This window comes from Python bivittatus, unplaced genomic scaffold (genome assembly GCF_059951505.1).
Source record: "Python bivittatus isolate LINGU-HERP-01145 unplaced genomic scaffold, Pbiv_v1 ctg000480_np1212, whole genome shotgun sequence".
In the NCBI taxonomy this organism is placed as follows: Eukaryota; Metazoa; Chordata; class Lepidosauria; order Squamata; family Pythonidae; genus Python; species Python bivittatus.
This window is the reverse complement of record NW_028277075.1, coordinates 73165927-73181167: the sequence shown is the minus strand read 5'-3', so window position 1 is coordinate 73181167 and position 15241 is coordinate 73165927. Positions and strand designations below refer to the sequence as shown.

At 37.4% G+C, this 15241-nt stretch overlaps 1 protein-coding gene across 3 annotated transcripts in view; it reads right to left on the bottom strand.

The window, feature by feature from the left end:
* RAD9A (RAD9 checkpoint clamp component A) overlaps window positions 1–15241 on the bottom strand; it is a 40277-nt gene that overhangs the window by 13175 nt on the left and 11861 nt on the right. For 2 of the 3 annotated variants that reach the window (XM_007425133.4, XM_015887547.3), the window contains exon 1: window positions 1486–1719. The exons of the other annotated variant lie outside the window; for it this stretch is intronic. The gene's annotated coding sequence lies outside the window, so the exon portion shown is untranslated. Of the gene's footprint in view, window positions 1–1485; window positions 1720–15241 lie in introns of those variants that run through there. 3 annotated transcript variants of the gene reach the window in all.

Below are 15241 nucleotides of genomic sequence, written 5' to 3'. Positions count from 1 at the left end.
CATACCCTCGGCGGCATCTCTTCCCCTCAACTCTCTAGGTCATTCCCACATACCATTACAGGTTGCTAGGAGTCAACACTGACTCAATGGCACATAATCAATTATCATTTGGAATTTTACTCAATTTATTTGTGTGAATGAAAAAAAAGATAAACTACCTGAGACCCACTAAAAGCAAGCCTGGAGGTGAAAGGGTTATTGAGGAAGATTTCAGCTTATGCACCATGTGGAAAAATATCAGAAGAATTAAAAGACATAACCAAAAGATAATTCCTAGATCAGAAAATGGTTATCAGAGGAACAGACAGTTTCCATGTGAACTGGATGAGGCAATGGTATTCTAGTGGAAGAGTACAAGAGATGCGAGAAAAATGCTAAGCCTTGATGAAAATTATAAAAGTGTTTGGGAAGTATAGTCCTGTGGAACCATCACATAATTCAAGCTTTCTATGAGGGCCTGCCTCTTGCTCCAAAATTGTCCTGGAGATCAATTGTAGCCTGGCTAGGAGTTGGGGTCTGAGTTGGGTTTTGAACAGTTGTATGAATGTGTGAGTGAAGCTTTTAGCTTTTATCATTCAGAAAGTGAACAATGGAAGTTGCAATACTGCATTTTTTCCCAATAGGTCTTGAGTCTGAACAACATAGCACTGAAGGTGACATAAGATCCTCTTTACACCTCTCAATGTAACACATATACAAGTTCATAGCACTTGTACACCAAACAAATTATGGCTTCAGGAAAGGCTGTGCAGCTGTTTTACTTTTGGAAAAAACTATTCAGCATCACTGACTTATATAAAGAAACTCTGTTTCACATCTTTCATTCTTATCATCTGTTCAGCTAAGTAGATGGAAAAATGTCAAATATGCTTTTAGAAGAATATGAATTTAATTTAAAATTCCATTTTGTGCCTATTGCTATATAATCTCCAGAAGTTGCCTGTCTGAACAGCTGGAAAGCACCACCCTTGCTTCCCTTTTTTAGTGATTGTTTCAAGAGAACTTATGCCTCAGAAAGATATGGAAAAATAGGTTTGGCATTTTGTGTGTGTGTGTGTGTGTATAGGTGGTTTGGCATGATAGGCAGGCAGGCAGGCAGGCAGGCAGGCAGGCAGGCAGGCAGGCAGGCAGGCAGGCAGGCAGGCAGGCATTTTATATATAGGCAATTGCTATAAAGAGAATAGTCAGATTTGTTTCGGTAGGGAGATTTGGTTGTGGTGCTGATCCTGCCCTAACCAGAATAGGAAAGCTGTTCCCTTAGGGGCAAGGAGGTCTTGGGGACAAATTCAAGGAGTATCCTAAGCAGCCTTGACGATGTAATTCTGCATATTTATGCAAAAGCAAACGCTACATATTACTTTAAATAAGCAAAGGATTGCAGTTTCAACAATATCGAGAAATTGAAATTGTCACGCGGCCCGCTTAAGAGAGGCAGGGGCACTGTACAAGATCAGGCTAGGCAATCGTAGCCCCTGGAAAGGATACCTTGGCATGGAAGGCATCAGTCCACCGTCGTCTGAATGCTAAATTTCACATCTGGACACGCGACTCGCTCTGCTCTTTGGCCACGAGACTTCGCCACCCCATCCCAAAGCTAAAGACTGCTGAATGGCCACCCGTGGCATGAGAGAGGAACTGCCGCTCCACAGTCCCGTCAAAAAAAGCACCGCCCCAAACCGCCCGCTACATGCCCAGTAATTCCGCCTTCTGCCACCTCCCTCCAACATCAACGCAAAGACCCAACCTCCCCTGCACCCACCCTGCCTTGTCATTGGCCAATACGACTGCCAGGTACCGCTGGGAAAGCACGTGGGAAATTAGTGAAACCTCATTTGTGGATTCAGTCCACCTGACCAGCATGGTGTTTGGACCGGAGGGTAGACTACAGTGCCGAACAAGGGGGAAGGGAGGGGGTCAGATTCCAGGAATCTTCTGAAAGCCACGCCCCCTCTCGTTAACCCTTCGATTATGGCTGCTCCCCGAGGGAAGAGGGAGGGTTTACGCCTGCGCTGTATGGAACGGAAGGAGGAAATTACTTTGCAACAGAGGATTTCGGCTTGTTCCAACTAGCAAAGGGGAGAGGACGGTTTATTGTTCCTAAACTCGCTTTCTTGGGAGTTTATCCCAAGAAATATCCCTATTGATATCAGTGGAATTTTCTTCTAAGTAGCTGGGATACGATTATGCTTTTTTTTAAAAATCTCCCGTCACTGACAGCATTATTCAACGTTATTTCACGGTTTTCCTTATGGGACATTATTTGGGGAAATGGTGTTTTACTTTTCTGAATTTTTTGCAAATGGAAACTAGTTTACCTTAATTTAACGTGAGCCATGAAACATGAGAAGAAAAAACGAATTATCTTTTACATTTAAGCCATCTCAAGAGCAAGATCTTGGGTTTGTCGAAATGACCTCCTTATCTACGTTTCCCCACACACATACTGCTAAACATAAATAGTACCCACCAAACGCATTACAAAATCCATAAAAACTCCAGTGGATTTCCTTTTTGGAATTAAATCTCTAGCCAATTCAAACAGACATGTTAAACAAAAAACTAGAAGGTTATACTGTATTTGCAGCAGGCTGTAAGCAAACACTTGGGATTAAACCTGGCCCCTGAATTACAAAACATAATTGAGAGGTAAATTATGACTTCATTGCATCCGTTCATGGTTTAATCAACTGCAATGTGTACATTAGTAAAAAAAAAAAAAATTCCAAATACCATAGCCTTCAATAATATTCAGCCTGTACATTAAAGGTTTATGGTCTCCAAAATCAAGAATAGATTTGAAGCATTTAGAAGCATTTATTATCAACTAACAATAATGAGCCCTTTCCACAATTCAGACAAGCCAAATTTCTTGGTTTTAAACTGAGAGCAACCAAGTTGTACCATGAGACACAAATTACACAAATCCAAGTGTTTTGCCTTAACTATATTATTGATCCGGCTGTGATTTATTTATATCCATTCCTCTACAATAATTCCAAATGACTTACGTAAAAAATACAAAAACACAAAATGAAACTTAACACACCATTAAAATGAGCAAAAATGTTCTCAAAATCAAAATATATTGTAAATATGAAGACAAAGCAAAAGCAGGAGGTTTAATGTAGGAAAGAGATTAGGGTGCATGGCAGATCTCTACTAGAAAGACAATCCATAATTAGCTTCACTACAGAATAAGCCAGAGTACCTAATTGTAACCTACACAAGAATGTAAAAGTAGACTTTTTTCTATAGTAATAAATCCTTACGAAAATATGGATCAAAGGTGAAGGCCCAAACTAATATCCTTTTAAAATCTTGTGCACGTCTGCCACCTGTTTGCTATAGGTATGCCTAATACAACTGTTGTACTATCTACTCCCCCACTTGATTTAAAATAGCAATTTTAGAAGAAGAAATTTCTATTGAATAAGTAGAAATATACTGAGGGTTAAATGTCCATTTGGGCCATTAGAGCTTTAATTTGGGCATTCCCAGCAGGAAACCCAGTTTATTCCAAGAACTAAAATAGCATCACACTGTAAATTTGTTTAACAAAATCCTCCAAGTTTCAGAAACTGTTTATGATAGTCTTATGACCTGAAATATTTACAGGATTCCCTGGAAAATTGTCAGTTTAGTTTACCAGCCAGATCAATAATACAGTTAAGACAATACACTGGGATTTCTTAATCTCATGGTACTACTTGGTTGCTATCAGTTTAAAACTAAGAAATGTGGCTTGCCTGGATTACAGAAAGGGCTGATTATTGTTAGTTGATAATGAATGCTTCTAAATGCTTCAAATCTATTCCTGATTTTGGAGACCATAAACTTCATTACCGAAGGCTGAAATATGTTTTGAAAAACGAACACAAAAAGAATCTGCCGCTTTTCAACTGGAGGCTTTTTTGTAGGAAGTGATTTTGTTGTTGTTTTCCCTGACCAGTAGAGGGCGCTCTGCAACCATTGCTTTGCAGATAGATGCTTCCTGTGAGTGCAGGATATACTTAGATGGGAGGGAGGCCAAGAAAGATTTAAGTTGACTGGAGAAATGGATGTAAGAGGTCTGTAGAGAAATAAAGGTGTTATCTCTATGTTCCAGTAATTCAGTTTAGTTAAATGGATGCATATAATTATAGACAGAGGTAACAATGGGAAATTTCCCAGTAGTGTGCATTTTCGTAAGCAATTCACTTATTGCTCCATTACTGATTGAATTATTCTGTTTCAGAAGTTGGAGTTTAAGTGGAGAAGCTGGTAGCTCCCCCAACAGTTGAATCTGGAAAGTGTCAGACTAGGGATAGTTAGTCTACTATAATCCAGACACTATAATGTGTTTCTAGCCAAAGGAGAGAGAGATGCATAGAGCCAATGATTTAGGAACATTATCTATATTATCCAGTCATAAAACATAATAATAAAATCCACTGTAATGTATTCACAAATATATATATTCATCAGGCTAATCCCTTTCAGGGTAATCAATATGCAAAATGCCAAAAAACAGAAAGAAATAGTAATCCAAAGAAATTAAGACAATTGTTCTTAACTCAAGAAAAAGAAAGAAAATATAGGTAAATCAAGTTTACATTAACACCATTCACTATACCTTTCCGTATCTTTCTATTCTTGCAAATTCTTGCTTCCACCTTCTCAGGACAGCACCTCATCCTTTGCCTTTTCTTTAAACCTCTCATCTCTCTTTTTGAGGATCTCATCAACTTCATCTAACTATGACTTTCCCATCATCCCTTTCTTCTTGACCCATCCACTCTTCCTTGTTTTGTGATCTTCATTCATTCTATTTGAGTAAACCTCTGTAATGCACATCTTTTTCACCAGTCATTCACTTTTGTATTCAGTGTGCATTCCTTTAGCATCCATTCATTCTTGACCCCATCTCATCTTGTTTTGCCATATACACTTGCTTAATACCCCATTCCTGTGTATTCAACTTACTGTTAGGTTTCTCCTGACATACCTAACTCACTTCCATATAACAAAATGGGCAAAATAAAAAATGCTCTTATCAGAACTGTTTTGCTGCTTTCAACATTCATTCGTTGCAAGAGATCTTATATTACTACCTACCACCTTTCTTCCAGCATTTGCACATCTTAAAATTTCTCAGTTTTCCCAGCTTTTTAAAGCATTCTAGCAAAATACATAAATTCATCTACTTGCTCTAGTTTTTCACTATTTACACTTATTTGCTTTATTTTCCTCTTAAACCCAACTACATTGGTGTTTGATACATTAATTTCCAGATTCATACTCCCAGTTGGATCAACAATCCAACATTCATTGTACACCATTGTCTTCAGCCAACAACATGGCGTTATCTGCTTACAAAAATATGCACGCATTCACATTTCTGATCAGGACATTACTAACATTACCACAATTATCCCTCATACATTTGCATTGAACAATCAAGGAGACATCACACATCCTAATCTTACCTCCTTGCTCAATGTACAACCATTCACTAAATATTCCATTTATTAAGTTCCTTATAGTGAATCAGGCAGAATACAAATCTTTGTAATAAATAAACGAGCCATCTTATTGCATTCAGTGACCAGCCTTCAATTTCAAATTTGCACAATATATTCCACAATTCAGACTATTTGTTTTATTATATATTTTTTTCAAAACTCAACAAAGGTATAAAAACCTTCTTACATTCCCATTTTTCAGTGACCTGCTGAAGAGCAAAAATATAGTCTGGGTATCTCCTGCCCTATATAAAGCTATGCTACACTTTCCAAATTTGATCATTGTCATCTCTTGAACCCTTTCTATCAGAATTCTGTCAAACAATTCACAGATGCACTTAACAAACAAAACCCCCACTATAGTTTTTGTTTTTACTCTTGCTATCTTTCCTTTTGTACAATGGAACGGCAAATTTTCAGGCATGGATGTGGTCTTCATGCACATGTTAAACAAGTCATACAGCCACTCCACATAATCCAAATCCATATTTTTACATTCTTCCAGTTACATGATCTACTCCTCTCCCCTTGCCATTTTCCAACATTTTCACAGCATTTATGACCTCCTTTCCAGCAATTTTTTCTTGGACATTAACATTTATAGAATTTGTTCCATTCTTCCACTCTTTGACAATACCATACAAATCTCTAAAATTCTCCTTTCAGCATTTATTCCTTTTAGTTTCATTACAAATAATTTCATCACTTATATTTTTAATTCCATCCACTCTACTGAAGGCTCCTTATTTAGACCTTTTCACCTACTTCCAAAGCAATTTTTTATTTCCATCAAAATCACAGCATTTTTCTTCCTTTTTTAATCTTAATTGTCCCTTTCTCTCTTTGGAACTATCTTTTGTATCTTTTTTTTTCAATGTCCATTTCCCCCCGGATCCACTGTTGACACTTGTGGGACAAACCATTTTCACAGCATTTATGACCTCCTTTCCAGCAATTTTTTCTTCGACACTAACATTTATAGAATCATTACAAATAATTTCATCACTTATATTTTTAATTCCATCCACTCTGCTGAAGGCTCCTTATTTAGACCTTTTCACCTACTTCCAAAACAATTTTTATTTCTAAATGTGGGACAAACCATTACAATGAAACTATTTGTAATGACTGTAATGGTTTGTCCCACATTTAGAACCTCTCATCACTCTTGTATCCTTGACTGATTATCTGTCATCATAAACAGTGAAATCAATCGTGATTTTTTATTCATTCTTCTTCTGTGCATTCATATAAAAGACTTATGGTTAAGTCAACAAACATACCATTTTCTAGGCAGTTACTCACCAAATAGCCACCAGTCTCATTCATTCTGGGGTCTCTGAATGGCTCAACCACTTTTTCAGTATACTCTTTTCTTGTTTCCACACATCAACACATGTCACCTAACATAATAACTTTTCATCTGAGTCGTATTTATTCAGAACGCTACACATTTTTTCCCCAAAGCACATCCTTGGTTCTTTGATTATCATTATTCACTGGATCATAACACGCAGTTCTTATCAACCTGTGTATTGCTATTTTCACATATATACTCAACCTTCATACTTTCTGACATACTTTTTAGTTTTCATTCATAATTAAACATACACCTTCATTCCCCTGCATGTATTTATGTACTCCACTGTACAAGATCAGATTACAGTAATACCTCAGTTCACGAACGCTTCTGTTTACGAACAATTCGGTTCACGAACAGCAGCATTCGCAAAATTTTGCTTCCGTTCGCGGACGCCGCATCGGGTGACGAACACGACCCACGGCCATCTTCCCTGCTCTGACACGTGGTTGTGGCTTCCTCTAGGTGAGATTGCGGTCTCAGACAGACACTTGCTGTGAAGCTTTTTGCTGTCGCCTCAAGCAAGGTTAGTGTTCTCTCTCTTCATTACTGTACTGTACTGTACTTTGTTTCATATTTTTGTGGTTAAAAAAAATACATATGGTTCAGAATGGATTAACCTTATTTACACTGAACCTTATGGGGAAATCTGATTCGGTTGGTGACCAATTCGGTTCGCGAGCACGTTCTTAGGGGTCAGAATGGATTAACCTTATTTACATTGAACCTTATGGGGAAATTTGATTCGGCTCGCGATCAGTTCGGCTTGCGCCCAGAATCGTGGAACGGATTAAGTTCGTGAACCGAGGTACCACTCTTTCATCCACACCTATTACATCCTACCCTTTCTCTTATTTCAGATACGCAACATATTTCTTTCCCTTTCTTTCGTTTGTTAATTCACACTTTACTGCATATTCCTCTTACATACCCAGGTGCAGTCTGTTATATGCTATGGTTGATGCCATAGATGCCACCTTGTCTGTCCATCATGGTTTAGGCCAATCAAGCCTCACAGGACTTTATAGTAAGACAGAGAAGTTAGTTTACAACTGGCCTTACTAACAGTAACAGTAACAACACTAACTAACAGTAACAGCAGTAAGGTCTGTTTTGGCACATTTTGGCAAGTATGCCACTACTGCAACCAAAGCCCAGTTTTACTCCAAACTGCCCATGCTATTCCCTCACAAGCTAGCATCCTTAATATAGTGTAATATATACACTTTACAAGCCAACATCAAATACTATTTGTCCATATCAGATATCAGTTAGAAACTATATGCAGTGTACTCACATACACAGGATACTTTCTGTATATATTTTGAAATGAGGGAACACAAATTGAAATAATTGTGAGTATAATCAAATGTTTATGTATATGTACTGTTTTATCAAGGAATGAAGTACCTGGATAATATATTGTTCTAGGTTTCTTTTAAAAAGCAAGTTTGAATGTGCCCATTTTATAAATATGACACCAGTAATGTTTAATGTTCTTATTGTTTCTATTGATCAATATTAATCTAGCACAAGTAGGTTTTATAAATATTAAAACTCCATGCTAGTAACCCCTTTGGTAAAGTGGGCCAACTATTTAAAATTCCCTCCACTCCACTGAATTCCATATCTCCCCTACATAGACCTGCTACACCATACTACTTAACATGAGCAATTAATAAGCAGCAAGAAAGCATGAATTTAGTTGCACAGCAATAAAAATGTTATCAGGGATTAATTCATCATATATAATTCATTAATTTATATATGGGTATAAGTTGAGAGTGGAACTGAACTCACATGCATTTTATTGAAGGACACAGTTGAACTAGAACAGGGCATGTTATCTGCTGAGTCAAAAGTTGTCCCATGATGTGGGACACTTTTAAGTAAGTTTTATTTTAATAGGCCAATTAAGCACAAATTCCCACAACACACTGATCCATAAACAATCCAATCCCATTTTACCCTAGATTAGCAATGTTGTGTGAACTCAGCCTAAATTATACATAACAATCAATACTTTCCAACAACTGAACTGCTCTCAGCCTCAGTGGTAATCCAGACATTTGAACAAGCCAAGGAATTTCTTCTAAAAATATAATTCACAGGTTTTGGCCATGTACCTTATGGTGCCTTTTGTACTGTAGAATGTTATGGACATTCTACAACATTCTGTGGTGTAGAATATCCTGAAAATCTGTATATGCAACAATATGAAGGAAGATCACTTACTGGAAAGGCTGACTTCAATCCTCTGGACTGCAAACAAATCCCACAATCAGGAGCAACATACGTAACTCTGGGAGATAAAAAGGATCCAGAACTTTCCAGAAACAATGAGTAGAAATTACTGAATGAAACAGTATTTCTTCATGAGGTAGAAAATGAATGCCGTGCCAGTGTTCTCTATGCTAGTGTCCTCTAGAAACATAAGTTACTCTTACAAGATTTGATGGCCATACTGTATGTTTAAATCCTTTTCTAGAATCCTGGAATTATGAAGTTAGAAGGGACCCCAAGGATCACCTAGTTTAACCCCTTTCAATATTAGCCCATTCTTGAGAAGTGGTTACCTAGCTTCTTTTTAACAATCTCCAGAGAATCCACAACTTCCACAGGCAACAATCCTATACACTTTACATGGGAATAAATTCCACTGAATTCAGTAGAGCTTACTTTTGAATAGGCATGCATGGAATAACATTATACCCCTGATAATTAAATGCATCCTTGTTTAGACACCCTATAAAGATAGCAAATAATAACCACAAATGTAAAAGGAAGTCCTCTTGTCTGCATTCCCTTCTGTGAGGACTGATCTCTTTTGGGAACAAGAGCCTTAATTCCCACACCATGAAACATTACTGGTGGATTATGAACAATTGATAAATGGGGCCAAGTGGTTTTCATTGGCAGATCACCTTAATACAAAATTTGGGAAACTATCAAATCAGAAGACCAGCTTGGCTTTCATTCAGATGGATGCTGTGAATGCTGCTTACTGGGGTTGTTAAAACTTCCATTCTAAAACCACTACTAGTTGCTTGTTATTTTTGCCCAATTACAACTATTTGTGTATATTACTTGCAAATACTAATTTTCCCTCAGGCTGGTTTTTTTCGAGTTTCAGTTGTAATGGTTAACACTTGTGAACATCATAACTGGAGCCACAAAATAGCTGTTTGGTTCCCCCTCCCCCCTTCCCATGTTCAGTGGTAGCACTAAGACATTCCAGCACTTCCATGCTTCAAGTAATGGCTTGAAATCTGACCACAGAGAGGTTTCGTTTTGGTGCGAGGCAGGAGCCTTGCTTTTGTCGGCCTCAGGAAAAATTTGTCCGCATTTGGCCAGATTGGAAGCCTCCAAAATGTTACAGTTTATGCATGTTTAGCAGAGACTTTTAAGAACTTGGCAAGAGAAGTTGCCAAGTTGTCTGCGCTGAAAGAGCGCCAGAATGAGTTGGGACGTCTGATGGGAATCCATAAGAGCTGCACTTCCTGGCCACCAGGAGGTGATGCAGTGCTGAAAAAAAAGGGCACAGTATCTGCAGATGGCAGGATTCTTCCTTCTTTCTTCAAAGGGTAAAAACAGAAACAAAAACAAAAAATAAAAAATAAATGAGTGAGAGACAGAACAGTGGGGAAAGATGGTTATAGTACAGCTTTGTTTGAAAAATTATGGCCCATCTAAATACCGGGAAAGTTGCTTCCGTAAAAAAGGACTTGTACTTTTTTGGCATCTCTTTATATTTGGCCCCATTGTGATCATCTCATTGAAATGCCACAGCTTATTTTGTAGTCTTAGATAAAGCATTGCCCCTCAGCACTCTGAGGTTATGATCTATTTACAATATTATTGAAAGACTTTGCATGGTTCAGTTGCCCTGGGGGTGGAGTCCCTGTTGCTCAATAGCAAGCTGTTGGGGATAGTTTAGTAGATTCCCACCTGAACGGGGATTTGGACTAGTTTGCTTAGAAGGCTTCTTTGAACTCATACATTTTATGTTCCTGTGATTCTACCATTATGGAATCTGATTTCACAGTTTATGAAAAAGAGGCAGATCACCAAGGAAGAATACATAAAGTATGCCTGAAATTGTAGAGAGGGTATCAAGAAAGTTAATGTTCAGAATGAGCTGAGGCTGGCAAAGGGTGCTAAGTTTTCCGATTCTTCAAAATAATTTTTTTTAAAAAAAATTAAATCAATTAAAAGTGAACTTATGATCTATGGTTTTGATGATTAGATAGCACAGATTATAGAAAAAAGAGAGTCGTGATGTGACTTTAGAGAAAGAAGTTGCACTTATATTTGCTGCATTGCACCTATAACTGCTGTAAACAAGATTGAAAGCCACTTCTTTGAATCTTTTTTCTTTCTTTTCCGTTTTTCTTCTACCTTTCCCCCCTTTTTCTCCCATTTTGCACTCCAGCTTTCTCTTTTATTTCTTCCTTTTTCTTTTTTCTCTTATTCTATTTTAGTTTGTATTAATTTTCACTCTTGTTTTTAAAACTTTCAATAAACTTACATTTTTTAAAAAATTATATCACAAGCTACTCACAGAGGACAACAAAATGCTAACAGAGAATGAGGAAACAGAGCTACTCCTATTTTGTCTCTGTCTTCACCAACAAGGCAATTTGTGTTCCACCAAGCAGTTGTGAGCAGAACAAAGAGGCAGGATTGAACATGAGATTGATAGAACCATGGTCAATGGATATCTGTTTACTTGCAGCCTAAATCTCCAGGGCCAGATAAATTGCATCCTAGGATACTGAAGGAATTTGTTCATGAGCTGGCCAAATGTTTATGTAGTATGTCTGAGAAATGTTGGTGAGTGGGTGAAGTGCCCGATGATTGGAAGAGGACAAATATTGTCCCTATCTTCAAAAAGAGGAAAAAGGAGACTCCAAGGAACTGCAGACCAGTCCATCTGACATCAATATCTCAGCAGATTCTGGAGAAGGTCATAAAGAGATTAATCTGTAAGTACTTGAAACGGTACAGTAGTTACCAGACATCAGCAAGGATTTGTGAAGAACAAGTCTTACCAGACTAATCTTTTTTTAAATTTTTTGATTGGTAACTTCCTTAGTAGATTGTCAAATGCTTTGCAGAAATAAAGATATAATAGAGCTACATACAAAATACTCTATGATATGGTAATAGCAAGCTAGTATGGGATGGATGGGATGACGGTTAAAAGGTTACATACAGCAGGCTCAAAAATCATACTCAAGGAATGATTGTCAATAGTTCCTCACCAAACCTGAGTAAGGTGAGGTATCAAATGGGGCACCATAGTGTTCTGTCCTAGATCCTGGATCCTTCAACATTTTTACAGATGACTTGGATGAAGAGTTGGAGGGGATGCTAATTAAATTTCCAGATCATAATTGGATGGGACAATTAATACTCTAGAAAACAGACATAAAATTAAAACTATTTTGATAGACCAAAGAAATGGGCTGAAAATAACAGAATGAAATTTAAAAATTGCAGAGTTCTTCACTTAGAAATCAAATTCACAGGGAGAGAGGGCTAACAGTATATGTGAAAAACATCTAGTAATAAATTGCAAACTGAATATGAGTCAGCAGTATGATATGGTTGAAAAAAAGGCAAATGCAATTTTAGGTTACATTAACAGTTTCCAAGTAACAGGAAGCAGTTCCACTTTATTCTAGTCAGACTCTATCTTAAGTATTGTGTCCAATTCTGGGCACCACACTTCTAAGAAGAATTCAGAGAATGAGAGTGACAAGGACTCGAGAATCTATGAAGAGCCTGAAGGAACTGGAAATGCCAAGCCTTGAGAAGAGAAGACTGGAGGTGGGGTGGAGTGGGGCAGCAAGATACAATAGCACTCTTCAAATACCTGGAAGGATGTCACAAGGTAGAAGGTATTCATCATTCTGGAACACAGGACATGAAATAGTGGATTCAGGAAGGCAGACTCTGATTGAATGGTACAAAACACTTTGTAACAGTAAGAGCAGTATGACAATGGGTTCAGTTACCCAGAGAAGTGGTGGGCTCCCCTTCATTGGATGTGCTTGTACACAAGTTAGACAGCCATCTGTCAGGATGGTTTACTTTAGATATCCTATGTTGAACAAGAGGTTGGGGGACTTCTGAGGAAGAACTGGTGAACTGAAGATGGCTCAGTGAAAAGAAGAGCCAACGACTGCAGTGGAATGAATAGCTGGCGAGTAGACCAGCTCTTCATAATTCCTCTCCAGACAAGGAGAGGACATGAGATCACCTACATGTGCTCCAGACAGGTGCTCCTCATGTCCTCAGCAGTCTCTGGTGGGTTTAGAGCTCTGGGAGACAAGGGAATAGCCATCTTGCTCAAACCACAGTCGGTGCTTTTGAAAGGACACTAGTTTGCATACTTCCTTTTCTAATCACTTTTGGAAATTGCTTGTAAACTGCTTTTCAACTATTAGGAACGTTGGATCAACAAGTTTTACAGTACTGGGTGAATTTCCTTCAATCCTTAGTGAAAGAAGTTTTAAATACAAGTTTAAGGACTTAATTTTTTTTCTGGAGTAAACAGAAAAGGGGTGATTAAAACTTTGATTTTGGAAAGTTACAAACAGACTAAGGCTCCAGGTAAATTTGTAATAAGATTTTGGAATTAATTATAAAGAATCCTTCCTGTGGGAAAATGCTTTTGTTTTGAATTCTTTTTTTTTTTAAATAAGACTTTAAAAATTGGACACTAGAGGGAACTAGAAGAAACTAAAGATTACAATTAAAGGAGAAGAACACTCAGACTCGACTTACTAATACAGAATGAAGCAAAATATTTTAACATTGGACATATTGAAGGATATTTTTGAACAATAGACCCAGAAATTAATTTTAAGAGTGTCTGCCTAAATAGTCTGTTTAAAAGATGTTATGGAAGAGGAACACGTATTACCTGACATGATTGAGACTGATTTGAAAGTGGATTTAAAATGACAGGCTACAAGAATGACATGGAAAAAGATGTTATGCTGAACATGCAAAAGAAACCTTGATAATTACAAATAACAAACCAAGGCAGTGACCTGGATAATTTTCCTATATTGGATTCACAAAAGAGGCTTGTTAAAGCTTTGAAGGATTTTGTGAGAAGGAACAAAGAAAAAAAGAAAAGAAATCAAGTTCTAGGACATTATTTGAAGGGACGAAAAATCAAGATTGTTAGAAGTAAAAGGAAGGAATATCAACTTGGTTTATTTTATCAAGGCTAAAATAGATACATTATTATCTCTGGTAACCCTTAATGGACTTTTGCTAATCAGGACTGAACGATGAGGCTTTAAGGATTTGTTTATAGATAAGAGATGGGATATGGGAAGAAGAGATCATTTGTTGTCTTTTAAGATAAGGTGATAAATTACTAAAATTGTTTATACTTGTGATGAAGGGGAAGCCACTTCTTTACATATTTTTTTTTTACTATATTCTTTTTTCTTTTTCTCTTTTCTGCACCTATTTTTTTCTTTTTTTAGATTGTATTAGTTTTTATTGTTGCAAATCTTTAATAAAACTATTATTAAAAAAAAAAAAAGATCAAGAGCTTGGGCTTGATGGCCTCAATGGCCCCTTCATCTATGTTTCTATTTGACTAGATGTCTGAGAATCTCTGAAATTTATCAAAGAGTGCCAACTTACATCTGAAATTTGAATAGCTGGTATGTAAAACAGATATGTCTGTGCAGACTGATCCCACCAATTTGCCCAGTAGGGATGTGCATGGTTGTGTTTCCAATTTCACCATACTGATCCAGAGAGATTTGGCAGCAAATGACGTACAACCGTTATGTTACAACTGTGCTGCTTCCATCAGCCAATTGCCTTAGGGCTCCAACCGCATCAACTCCTTTGCCACAATGGGTTCTAAGGGCATTGGTTGCCAGGTGTTCTTGTATACATTTACTGAAGACTGTCTCTAACAACCTTAATCACTACCCCAAGTGAGATCCAAGAAAAGTTGAATCACAGGCAAAAGTTAGTGAAACTAGAATAAACCATTACTTTATTTCTTTATCTAAGAGTAAAAGCAGGTTACACATATTTCCATAATCATGTTATTATGTGAAGAAGAGATGAGTCATTGACCCAATCAATGAGCTACCTCTCCCCATCTTTAGATCTGGATATGCTAAGCTTATGGCTCATCTGGTGAAAGATGGTTTGGAACTGCTGGAGAATTAGAGTTGCTTCCACTTTAGTCCATATCTTTAGAATTGCCAGTCTCTGTCATTGACTTTTCAGGTCACTATTTGCTCCAGGTTTTCTATATTGCTTTCTGTTTTTGTTTTTGTTGTTTTAGATACAGCTAATTTATTTCTATGAACATGCTTACTTTCCAGCGGACTGT